At 38.3% G+C, this 13,894-nt stretch overlaps 1 long non-coding RNA gene across 4 annotated transcripts in view; it reads right to left on the reverse strand.

The window, feature by feature from the left end:
• Positions 1-8,230: 8,230 nt before the first annotated feature.
• Positions 8,231-13,894, reverse strand: part of LOC133665266 (uncharacterized) — a 38,017-nt gene continuing 32,353 nt past the window's right edge. Inside the window, exons 4-5 of one of the 4 annotated variants that reach the window (XR_009828728.1) lie at positions 10,495-10,611; positions 8,231-9,138 (exon numbers count right to left, since the gene is read on the reverse strand). This is a non-coding gene — a long non-coding RNA (uncharacterized LOC133665266). Of the gene's footprint in view, positions 9,139-10,366; positions 10,612-12,172; positions 12,677-13,894 lie in introns of those variants that run through there. The other 3 variants (XR_009828729.1, XR_009828727.1, XR_009828726.1) reach the window with 3 other exon arrangements.

A 13,894-nucleotide genomic window follows, 5' to 3' on the forward strand; every position in this document is an offset into this window, starting at 1 on the left:
TATATACTATATACAAACAATTGTACTTCCATTATTATTTATAACCCACATTTAGTATTTGAATTAACATTGATCATAGTATTAACTACTGTGTTGATTCTAGAGTGATATATTTTTTCAAGACATTGGTCTTAAAGTGTTTTTTAAATGTGTGAATAGAACTGGAACATTTTAAGGAATAATCCAAGCTGTTCCACAGTTGAACCCCCCTGACAGAAACACATCTACTTTTTAAGCTTGTTCTTATCTTAGCTTTCTGGAAGACAGCTGAACCTCTGGGGTCATAGGGATTCTCTCTGGGTTTAAACCTCTCCTGTAGACACCCAGGCAGCATGTGGTTATGAGCTTTGTACGTCACAATAGCAGTGTAGAGGTCAACAAGATCGTGCAGTTTTAATGTTTTTAATTTAATAAACAGAGCATTGGTATGGTCATGATAATCTGCATAATTTACAATTCTAATCGCTTTCTTTTGAAGTAAGAATATAGATTTAATGTTTGTTTTGTAATTGTTACCCCAGATTTCGACACAATAATTAAGATAAGGGAGTACAAAAGAATTATATAACATGTTAAGAGCCTTTTGATTTACGGAGTTTTTTATTTTATGTAACATAGCAATATTTTTTGCCATCTTTGTCTTAAGTATATTTATGTGCAGTTTCCAATTTAATTTATCATCTATATGGATTCCCAAAAATTTTGTTGAATACACCCTTTCTATCTCCATATCATCAATTCTTATATCAAAGGAAGACATGAAACTGCTACAGGAAAAGACCAAAAAAAAGAGAAAAAGCCACCAAAATAGGAGCGCAAGACAAGAACTAAAACACTACACAGGAAAACAGCAAAAAACTAAAAATAAGTCACGGCGTGATGTGACAGGTTGTGACAGTACACCTACTCTGAGACAAGAGCTATATTGATGCATGGTTGGTTACGGTTTAAAGTCATATCCAACAATTGCGAGAACGACTTTTTACTGTCAACTGAGTTTCGTGGTGTGCCTCCGGATTTTTTCAACGCAAAAAATGTGCCTTGGCTCAAAAAAGGTTGAAAAACACTGCTCTATTAGATGCAATGGTTTTTCCGTATTGGGACCATGATTTCGGTCCTAACTTGTTCTCATATTGAAAGGTACTTTTCCTTGTTGATGACTCAAGAAGGGTAGAAATTCAAGAACACACACACACACACACACACACACACACACACACACAAACACACACACACTCACACACCAACAGAGAGACTACCCCTGGTCACCACTTGAGGCCCAAACATGAGAGCTTGATGGAAAGGTGCTTGACGCAGGCCCTGTGCAGAAGAAATGTAATAATGGCGGGTATTAGCGGGAGCAGGTTGTGTTTCTGCTCGTGTTTGATATCTCGCTGACGTATCGCTTATTTGTCCTGGGCTTGCATGCGTGCGTGTGTTCCTCTTTGATTTGTAACTCGCAGGCCCTCAGTCGGCTGCTTGATTATTGTATATGACCGCAGCTGCAGCCGTGACCCCGCTGTCACCTCATAAATACAAAAGACTCCTTCTCCCGTTGCACGATGGCCACGTAAACAAAAATACGCTCCGACTCGTGTTTTTGCAGTTGAGTGTTTGAAACAGCAGAGGGCTCCTGTTCATTAAGAAGGATCTTTGACTCATGTTTTTGCAGAACATCCTTAAAAAAGCAGCTTACTGATTGAGGATCTTTGACTAGCATTTTTGTAGTAGTTTCAAAAAAACAGCGGAGGGTTTCTGCCAAATAGAGGATCTTTGACAAGCATTTTTTGAAGAAGATCTTTAAAAACAGCAGCACACTGATAGAGGATATTTTACTAGCATCTTTGCAGAATATCCTTAAACAGATCAGCAAACTGACTGAAGATCTTTCAGTATCATTTCTTAAAAACAGCAGCGCATTGATTGAGGATCTTTGATGTCAATTTTTGCAGACAATTCTTAATACCTGCATTATCCTTTCCATCCTTACCCTTTCCGTCCTTTGTAACTGAGCTACTTTGTGGAACAATTTCCCTTGTGGATCAATAACGTTTGTCTAAGTCTAAGTCTAATAAACAGCAGCACACTGATTTAGGATCTTTGACTAGACTTTTTGCAGTAGATTCTTAAAAACAGCAAGACGCTCTTGTTATGTAAAGGATCAAAAACTAGCGTTTTAGTTGTGATCCTTAAAACAGCTGAGAGCTCCTGTCGTACAGAGGATCTTTGACAAGCATTTTTGAAGAAGATCTTTAAAAACAGCAGCACACTGATTGAGGATATTTTACCAGCATCTTTGCAGAATATCCTTAAACACATCAACAAACTGACTGAAGATCTTTCAGTATCATTTCTTAAAAACAGCAGCGCACTGATTGACAATCTTTGATGTCAATTTTTGCAGACAATTCTTAAAAAACAGCAGGGCACTGATTTAGGATCTTTGACTAGACTTTTTGCAGTAGATTCTTAAAAACAGCAAGACGCTCTTGTTATGTAAAAGATCAAAAACTAGCGTTTTAGATGTGATCCTTAAAACAGCTGAGCGCTCCTGTCGTATAGAGGATCTTTGACAAGCATTTTTGAAGAAGATCTTTAAAAACAGCAGCACACTGATAGAGGATATTTTACTAGCATCTTTGCAGAATATCCTTAAACAGATCAGCAAACTGACTGAAGATCTTTCAGTATCATTTCTTAAAAACAGCAGCGCATTGATTGAGGATCTTTGATGTCAATTTTTGCAGACAATTCTTAATACCTGCATTATCCTTTCCATCCTTACCCTTTCCATCCTTTGTAACTGAGCTACTGTGTGGAACAATTTCCCTTGTGGATCAATAACGTTTGTCTAAGTCTAAGTCTAATAAACAGCAGCGCACTGATTTAGGATCTTTGACTAGCCTTTTTGCAGTAGATTCTTAAAAACAGCAAGGCGCTGTTGTTATGTAAAGGATCAAAAACTAGCGTTTTAGTTGTGATCCTTAAAACAGCTGAGAGCTCCTGTCGTATAGAGGATCTTTGACAAGCATTTTTGAAGAAGATCTTTAAAAACAGCAGCACACTGATAGAGGATATTTTACTAGCATCTTTGCAGAATATCCTTAAACAGATCAGCAAACTGACTGAAGATCTTTCAGTATCATTTCTTAAAAACAGCAGCGCATTGATTGAGGATCTTTGATGTCAATTTTTGCAGACAATTCTTAATACCTGCATTATCCTTTCCATCCTTACCCTTTCCATCCTTTGTAACTGAGCTACTGTGTGGAACAATTTCCCTTGTGGATCTATAAAGTTTGTCTAAGTCTAAGTCTAATAAACAGCAGCGCACTGATTTAGGATCTTTGACTAGACTTTTTGCCGTAGATTCTTAAAAACAGCAAGACGCTCTTGTTATGTAAAGGATCAAAAACTAGCGTTTTAAATGTGATCCTTAAAACAGCTGAGAGCTCCTGTCGTATAGAGGATCTTTGACAAGCATTTTTGAAGAAGATATTTAAAAACAGCAGCACACTGATAGAGGATATTTTACTAGCATCTTTGCAGAATATCCTTAAACAGATCAGCAAACTGACTGAAGATCTTTCAGTATCATTTCTTAAAAACAGCAGCGCACTGATTGACAATCTTTGATGTCAATTTTTGCAGACAATTCTTAAAAAACAGCAGGGCACTGATTTAGGATCTTTGATAAGCGTTTTTGCAGTAAATTCTTAAAAACTGCAAGGCGCTCTTGTTATGTAAAGGATAAAAAACTAGTGTTTTAGTTGTAGATCCTTAAAAACAGTTGAGAGCCCCTGTCATATAGAGAATCTTTGACCAACATTTTTGCAGAAGATCCTTAAAAACAACAGCACACTGATTGAGGATCTTTGACTAGCATTTCTACAGAAGATCCTTAAAAACAGCAGTGCAGTGATTGATAATCTTTGTCTTTCATGTATGGAAACATTTACAATAAATAATCTATGAAGTCTTCTTGACTAGCATTTTTACAGACAATCCTCAAAAACAGCAGTGCACTGATTGAGGATCTTTGGCTAATGTTTTTGCAGTAGATTCTTAAAAACAGCAGCGCACTGATTGACGATCTTTGATGACAATTTTTTGCAGACAACTCTTAAAAAACAGTAGTGCACTGATTTAGAATCTTTGACTAGCGTTTTTGCAGTAGATTCTTAAAAACAGCAAGACGCTCTTGTTATGTAAAGGATCAGAAACTAGCGTTTTAGTTGTAGACCCTTAAAAACAGTTGAGAGCTCCTGTCGTATAGAGAATCTTTAACTAACTTTTTTGCAGAAGATCCTTAAAAACAACAGCACACTGTTTGAGGATATTTGGCTAGCATTTCTACAGAAGATCCTCAAAAACAGCAGCCCAGTGATTGAGAATCTTTGTCTTTCACGTATGGAAAAATTGACGATAAATAATATATGAAGTCCTTTTGAGTAGCATTTTACAGAAGATCCTCAAAAACAGCAGGGCACTGATTTAGGATCTTTGGCAAATGTTTTTGCAGTAGATTCTTAAAAACAGCAGCACACTGATTGAGAATATTTTAATAGCATCTTTGCAGAATATCCTTAAACACATCAACAAACTGACTGAAGATCTTTCAGTATCATTTCTTAAAAACAGCAGCGCACTGATTGAGGATCTTTGATGACAATTGTTTGCAGGTAATTCTTAAAAAACAGCAGCGCACTGATTTAGGATCTTTGACGAGCGTTTTTGCAGTAGATTCTTAAAAACGGCAAGGCGTTCTTGTTATGTTAAGGATAAAAAACTAGCGTTTTAGTTGTAGATCCTTAAAAACAGTTGAGAGCCCCTGTCATATAGAGAATCTTTGACCAACATTTTTGCAGAAGATCTTTAAAAACAACAGCACACTGATTGAGGATCTTTGACTAGCATTTCAACAGAAGATCCTTAAAAACAGCAGCACAGTGATTGAGACTCTTTGTCTTTCACATATGGAAAGATTGAAGATAAATAATCCATGGAGTCTTCTTGAGTATCATTTTTACAGACGATCCTCAAAAACAGCAACACAGTGATTTAGGATATTTGGCTAATGTTTTTGCAGTAGATTCTTAAAAACAGCAAACTGATTTAGGATCATTAACTAACATTTTTGGTGTAAACTCTTAAAAACAGCATGACACTCCTGTCATAGAGGATCTTTGGCGAGGATTTTTTTAATAGGTTCCTCAAAACAGCAGGAGCAGGGTCTTTGACGCACGTTTTTGCAGAAGATTAAGAATTAAGGATCTTTGACTAGCATGTTTGCAAGAGATCCTTAAAACAGCAGAGTTCCTGTCAAATAGAGGATCTTTGACAAGCATTTTCGCACAAGAGGCTTTACAACCGCAGCACGCTGATTGAGGATATTTTACTAGCATCTTTGCAGAATATCCTTAAAGACAATAGCAAACTGACTGGGGATCTTTGACTACAATTTTTAAAAAAAAAGCAGCGTACTGATTTGGACTTGCATTTTTGCAGTACATTCTTACATACAGCAAGGCACTCTTCTTATGCAAAGGATCTATAGCTAACGTTTAGAGCAGGTCTATTCAACTAGTGGCCCACGGGCCACATCCGGTCAAATATTAATAAGTCACATACAGTGTGTGCAATGTTTGGTGTGTGAATGTTGTGTAATTTCTATATGTGTAAACATTTGTTGTTTATTGTGTGAATATATTGACACTAAAACTTATATTTTATTTATGTAAAATACACAATGGACATTAAACTCTTGTTATGTTTATTTTATGTTTGTATTTTCAGTCTTACACACCTAAATGAAGGAATACATGTAAAGACAGAAAGCTGAGGAAGGAAAAGAATGCAAAAGAAGGAATATCAATCCTCAACAAAAACCGGAGCTTCTGTTTCTTCATACTGTTAACTAGCTGCACACGCTAGGAACGAGTAGCGAGGGCAGAAGAATGCATTTATTGACAGTGCAGTGTGAAAGCTGATGACTTTACTTTGTAATTAAGTAAACAGTCTCAAAAATATATAACCTGCGGAGGCATTTTCTGACGAAACATCCACATTTTGATGTCCGGCCCCTGAGTCCTTGGGCTCTTGAAACTGCGGCCCTCTTCATTATGTAGTTGAATAGCCCTGGTTTAGAGGATTAACATTTTTGCAGAAAATCTTTTGAAAAAGCAGCACACTGATTGAGGATCTTTGACCAACATTTTTGTAGTAGATCCTTAATAACAGTTTAGAGCTCCTGTCATTTACAGGATCTTTGACCAGCATTTTTACAGAAGATCCTTAAGAACAACACCGCACTGATTGAGAATCTTTGTCTGGCACGTATGGAAAAATTGACAAAGAATCCATGATGTCTTGACTAGCATTTTTACGGACGATCCTCAAAAACATTAGCACACTGATTGGGGATCTTTGACCAGCATTTTTCGAGAGGGGCCTAAAAACGGCAAATTGACTGAGGACTTTTGCGTAGAATTTGTATTTAAAAGGCAGCACACTGACTGATGATCTTTGACAAGCTTTTTTGCAGAAAATCATTAAAAACAACATCACATTGATTTAGCACCTTGATTGGGAGTTTTAGAAGATCCTTTAAAACAGCTGCATACTGCCTAAGGATCGCTGACTATCATTTTTGCAGTCGATCCTTAAAAACAGCAGAATGCTTCTGTTATGTAGAGGATCTTTGACTAGCGTTTTTGCAGAGGATCCTAAAAATAAGCAATGCACTGATTGAGGATCTTTAACGTTTTTGCAGCAGATCCTTTTAAAACAGCATAATGCTTGTGTTATGTAGAGCAGTGGTCCCCAACCACCGGGCCGTGGCCCGGTACCTGTCCGTGGATTGATTGGTACCGGGCCGCACAAGAAAAAAAACAAACAAACATTTTTTTAAATTTTTTTTTAATTAAATCAACATAAAAAACACAATATACAATTACAATTAGTGCACCAACCCAAAAAACCTCCCTCCCCCATTTACACTAATTCGCACAAAAGGGTTGTTTCTTTCTGTTATTAATATTTGTGGCACCTATATTATATATCAATATAAATCAATATACAGTCTGCAGGGATACAGTCCGTAAGCACACATGATTGTATTTTTTTATGACAAAAAAACCCAAAAAAACCCACCCCCCCTGCCCCCCCGTCCGTGGGACAAATTTTCATGCGTTGACCGGTCCGCAGTTACAAAAAGGTTGGGGACCACTGATGTAGAGGATCTTTGACTAGCGTTTTTGCAGAGGATCCTTAAAATAAGCAATGCACTGACTGAGGATCTTCAACGTTTTTTGCAGCAGATCCTTTTAAAACAGCATAATGCTTGTGTTATGTAGAGCAGTGGTCCCCAACCACCTGGCCGTGGCCCGGTACCGGTCCGTGGATGGATATATATATATATATATATATATATATATATATATATATTTTTTAATTTATATATATTTTTAAAAAATTAAATCACCATAAAAAACACAAGATACACTTACAATTAGTGCATCAACCCAAAAAACCTCCCTCCCCCATTTACACTCATTCGCACAAAAGGGTTGTTTCTTTCTGTTATTAATATTTGTGGCTCCTACATTATATATCAATATAGATCAATATACAGTCTGCAGGGATACAGTCTGTAAGCACACATGGTTGTATTTTTTTATGACAAAAAAAAACAAAAAACGCCCCCCCCCCCCCCGGCCGGTGGGAAAAATTTTCATGCGCAGTAACAAAAAAGTTGGGGACCACTGATGTAGAGGATCTCTGACGAGCATTTTTGCAGTATATGCTTAAAACAGCAGAATGCTTGTGTTATGTAGACTCTACATAACACAAGCATTCTGCTGTTTTTAAGCATATACTGCAAAAACGCAAGTCAAAGATCCTCTACATTGTAGAGGATCTTTGACTTGCGTTTTTGCAGAAGACCCTTAATAACAGCAGTGCACTGACTTCGGATCTTTGACCAACGTTTTTGCTGTAAATCCTTTAAAACAGCAGAGTGCATCTGTCATATACAGCAGTGGTCCCCAACCACCGGGCCACGGCCCGGTACCTGTCCGTGGATCGATTGGTACCGGGCCGCACAATAAATAAAAACATAAAAAAATTAATTATTTTTTTATTTATTTATTTTTTATTAAATCAACATAAAAAACACAATATATACATTATATATCAATATAGATCAATACAGTCTGCAGGGATACAGTCCGTAAGCACACATGATTGTATTTCTTTATGACAAAAAATAAAAATAAAAAAAAATAAAAATTCCATAAGGCTTGTCACTGACAGTTTGGCTATGTTTTAGTTTTTCTTCCGTTTGCGTTTTATTTCCTGTCAGCGCTCTTATTTTGGTTCCTTTTCCTGCAAGTCGCCCTGAGCGCTTGATTCCCTCACCTGTCCCTGATTGGCAGTCTGGCACACCAGGTGGCACTATTTATACCTGCCTCGCCCTCCAGTCAGTGCTGGAGTATTGTTTGCTGTGAGCTGTTCCTGTTTGCTGGTTCCTGATAGCTATTTGCAGTTTGCTGTCTCCTAGCTCCTGTCATGTTCTGTGGTTTGGATTATGTTTTCTTATTTTCTGGTTGTTTAAGACTCTTTTAGTTCCTGTTCACGCTCCCTTGTTTGGTCACCATGGTAACTCATTGTTTTCACCTGTCTCATGTGTTTGACTCACGCACCTGTTTTAATCAGGAGAGACTATTTAAGCCTGTCATTTAGAGTTAGCCTGCCTGGCGACATTGACATTGTTCTGCTCTGTTCATGCTGGTTTTGATGCTTGTATTTTTGCGATTGCTCTTTCTATGCTTCATGCCATGCCACGTAAGTTTTGTTTTTTCATGTCACAGTTAGTGAGTTTTGTTTCATGTCCATAGTTTACGTTAAAGTATTAGTTTTTGTTTTCTTAGCCAAGTTATGCCTCCGCTGTGAGCGCTTTTTGTTTGTACCCTTTTTTGAGTAGTAATTAAATCATGTTCCTACCTTCTTCCGATGTCCGGTCAAGTCCGTTTGCATCACGGGAAAACAATCCTCGCAGCAAGCAGCGAAATAATCCCCGTCATGACAGCTCGTTGTTTCTTGGTTTCCTGTTAGCTGTTTCCAGTTTGCCTGTTAGGACTTGGCAAAAATGAGTACTCAGTTGCAGACGGTAAACGATTGATGCAGGCTATTATTCAACAGTTTCTGAGAACTCTCTTCGGATAGAGTGAATAAACAAATGGCTATAAACTCTATACTATACACGCTAGAGTACAAAGGAAACGTAGCACAGGGAAAAAAAACAAATGAAAAATCACTCCCGAGGGAGGGAAAAAAGGTGATAGCAAAATCTACACGGATCTAATAATAAAAAAAACCCAACAATCTACGATTAAGTACACCAAAAGAAAATCGCTCAAAGAAGATACAAAAAGCTTTAAGCAAACTACACTATAAAGTATTGATGGGTCCGGCAACACCGATGCATTGTCGCATGCGTCGAGCTCATAGAGCAAAACCCTGATGTGTACCGCTTTTAGAAAGTCACATGACCGATCATGAGCTTTTTCGGTTACGTGACCGATACGTGAACTGTGTCGCACTGACGCCTCCTCTGTGCACTGTGAGCGGGTCTTTTCTACAGCTGTAGAAATAATAACTAAGAAGAGAAATCGTCCAAAACTTAATACTTTGGAAAAACTGTTCTTTTTAAATAAAAATGTGTAAAAAATAAATAAAAAAACATTTCCAGTCCACAAGCATCCTCATTCACAACACATTCTCTTAGATTTCCATGTAATGATACATGTTCACATTATTTGACTGTATCTAAAAAAGATAAAAATATATTTTTATTTAAATGAAGATATGAAATAATCCTAAATGAAATACAATGACTTGGTTTATATTATTGTATATACTAGGTCATAAAATCAGTGTCAGTTGAGTCGGTCCGTAGGTTGCCCGTAGGGATTTTTAATGTCCAGCAGATGTCAGTATTTAGTGACACAGTATCAATACAGTTTTGCAATGTGTCGAAACGCTTCATGACGCCTCATCAACCCATCACTACTATAAAAGGTTAAGGAAACTACAAATTAAAGCGCTCCAAGAGGAGGGAAAAAAGAAAGCAGAGCACTATGAAACTAGCTCAAAAAAACTGACCAAAAAACTTTGGCAACTCAAAACCACTCTTCTTCAGAGGGTACAAAGAAATCAAGGAATAAAGCGAGGCAATACTTAACAACTTGGACAAGGCTGTGGAAGACGGCTGGAGGTACACGGCAAAGACGATATACTCTGGCAACAAGACAGGGGAAGACGAGGGCTATATACACACACATGAGGGAGGGTGACACAGGTGGGCGCAATCAGGAAAGACATCAGACCAGTGACACAGGAGGAAGGGCAAGTGGCCTGAAACAAGAGGAGGATGAGACTTTCAACATAAAACAGGAAGTTCGCCAGACAACCCCAAAACAGGACTTCCCTCACCACAGTTTGCCTGTTTCCTGGTTCCTGATTCCGGTTTTCCGGCATTTTCTTTTGGACATTAAATCATGTTTTCCTGCATCCAGCCTTCCGTCTCTGCATGTTCGTCACCACCACTACCTGACAAAATGTGTACAATGAAAATTAAAATACAACATTTCTGTCAACGAAGATTTGCGTCAGCCTTTGATAGTAGGCTAATATAGCTAATATAGACACTTACATCATGTGTTGCCTTCATTACAACACTTATATAAGGCTTTTAATTTTTTGCGGCTTTTTTTGTTGTATTTTTGATCCAATATGGCTCTTTAACCCTTGTGTAATGTTCATATTGTTGTTGCTCAGCCAGCGTTTGTGGGTCTGATGCACCCGTTGCATTTTGTGGCTTTTAATGCCTCACAATCAAACACTTTTATGTTAAAATACTGAACAGATGTTTATTGGGATAAGTTCCTGTTCAGTATTTTAACATAAAAGTGTTTGATTGTGAGGCATTAAAAGCCACAAAATGCAACGGGTGCATCAGACCCACAAACGCTGACTGAGTAACAACAATATGAACGTTGCACGGAAAATTTCTCTGCCAGTTTCTGCATCCCACAGGGATTCTTCTTTTGTGTTTCTGCACCTGCGGTTCCCACACAAGGTTGCAACATTGTTTGTCAACACTTTCTGCTCTCATTTTCTCGCACATTTGACCCTCTGATGTTCTGTGTACCTACACTCTGTCCTCCTCCTGTCTAGGCCTGCTGTGTGCGTGTGTGTGTGTGTGTGTGTGTGTGTGTGTGTGTGTGTGTGTGTGTGTGTGGGTGGGTGGGTGACTGGGTGCGTGTGGTACACAGAACATCAATTTCAACACTTCTATTAGTCCCGGACATCTTATATGTAATAGAAATGTGTATGGTGTGTGGTCATTAAATATGTATTCTGATGTATAGAGATGTCCGATAATATCGGCCGATAAATGCTTTGAGATGTAATATCGGAAATGATCTGTATCGTTTTTTATTTTTATTTTATTTATTTATTTATTTTTTTTAAAAATCAACATAAAAAACACAAGATACACTTACAATTAGTGCACCAACCCAAAAAACCTCCCTCCCCCATTTACACTCATTCACACAAAAGGGTTGTTTCTTTCTGTTATTAATATTCTGGTTCCTACATTATATATCAATATATATCAATACAGTCTGCAAGGCATACAGTCCGTAAGCACACATGATTGTGCGTGCTGCTGGTCCACTAATAGTACTAACCTTTAACAGTTAATTTTACTCATTTTCATTAATTACTTTTCTATGTAACTGTTTTTATATTGTTTTACTTTCTTTTTTATTCAACAAAATGTTTTTAATTTATTTATTTTATTTTATTATTTTTTTAAAAAAGGACCTTATTTTCACCATACCCGGTTGTCCAAATTAGGCATAATAATGTGTTAATTCCACGACTGTATATATCGGTATCGGTTGATATCGGTATCGGCAATATCGGAATATAGGACAATATCGTAATATCGGACATCGGCAAAAAAGCCATTATCGGACATCCCTACTGATATATGTTCTTCACAGAAAATGAGCCAAAGTCGGTGAGTCTCAGTTTGAAAAATTAATTAATTGTATAATTTTTCTTTTAGTAAAAAATGAAAACGGGTCCCACAGACCCGAACACCACACATTTTGGGTTGCCCACCCCTGGTGTGGGTCCTAGCACGGTGAGACACTCTCTCCTGTTCCTGGTCCGAGGCCAGCAAAGAACGTATCACTTTTGACCTTTGGAGTGAACTTTACTCCACTGCCCGTGGAAGCTATTTACAAAGACCGCACAAGCCAAGGGGCCACGCCAGATGCAAGGAGAGTGAAAAATGCGGCTAGCGGAGAGGCGGCGGTCGCTTAGCCGAGCTACAAATGGGCGGCTAACACAATTTAACATCTCAGGTTAAGTGAATTAACGGCGGTTGCATCCGAGTACAGTGGCTAATTGATGAGACCTCTCTAATTGTGCGCTAGATTGTGCTGGATGTTCTGGGGGAAACACACAGCAGATGTGCGGCATGATCCGGAGTGGAGGCGCTGGCGGTGGGTTGGCGGAGGGGGGGGGGGGGGGGGGGGGGCCTGCACACCAGCGGTAGACCGCAGAGCGTGTCTGCAAAGTCATCTGAGGTCGGGCCCGCCTGTGCGATCAGAGAGATGACGCACAGTTAGGCCTGAGTACAGCACAGGGCCACACCAGCACACACACAGAAACACACACCACTTTACATACAAAATGAATTCATGTTTTTTTATGGCACGGGAAACGAGCCCCCGAAGGTGTGGCGTGTTCATTGAGAAGTACACGGAGTCATTTTAACACGCGCCCGATGGAAACGCTAACAGGCGGATTGTTTCGTGTGGAAAACCTTGATAGTTTTCACCAATTTGGTTGCACATGATTGCCTCCGAAATGGCAGTAAACACAAAGCGAGGCTCATGAGAGTCAAATTACTGAAAAAAATGCATTCGGTCTTTCATCTACTGTTAAATTGGATTTTGTACAACTCTGGCGGAGGTTGGCTTGTACAATGTTCGGTGAAAACTCCACGGTCCAACAAAATCCGGTTTGCGATGTCGGTAGATCAGATTCTGAAAAACGGCAATATGAACTGAAATTATCCAGTCTAATATTCATGTTAAGTTTTGCTTTACTTCATAGTAGAGTTGTCCCGATACCAATATTACCGGTATTATTTCGCTACTTTTCGCTACTTTTCTAAATAAAGGGAACCACAAACAAAAAAAAAGGTGAAATAACTGAAAACATTTTAATATTCTAGTTTCTTCAAAATAGCCACCCTTTGCTCTGATTACTGCTTTGCACACTCTTGGCATTCTCTCGATGAGCTTCAAGAGATAGTTGTGATGCCTTCAGTGACAATCTAAAATGTAAATAGTCATGAAAATAAAGAAAACGCATTGAAATTGAAAACGGTCTCCAAACTAGTGTTGTCCCGATACCGATACCAAAATTATTTCGATACTTTTCGGTACTTTTCTAAATAAAGGGGACCACAAAAAATTGCATTATTGGCTTTATTTTAACAAAAAATATTCGGGTACATTAAACATATGTTTCTTATTGCAAGTTTGTCCTTAAATTGTCATGATCTGTGGTCTGGATTATGTTTTTTTTATTTTGTGTTAGTTTTGGACTCTTTTAGTTCCTGTTTGCGCTCCCTTGTTTGTTTAGTTACCATGGCGACTTATCAGTTTCACCTGCCTCATGTGTTCGGGACATGCACCTGCTCTAATCAAGACTATTATTTAAGCCTGTCTTTGCCAGTTAGTCGTCCTGGCGTCATTGCTTTTGTTCTGCGATTGCTTGTTTCATGCTTAGTTCATGCTGCTCGTTT

Source organism: Entelurus aequoreus, linkage group LG14 (assembly GCF_033978785.1).
Source record: "Entelurus aequoreus isolate RoL-2023_Sb linkage group LG14, RoL_Eaeq_v1.1, whole genome shotgun sequence".
Lineage (NCBI taxonomy): Eukaryota > Metazoa > Chordata > Actinopteri > Syngnathiformes > Syngnathidae > Entelurus > Entelurus aequoreus.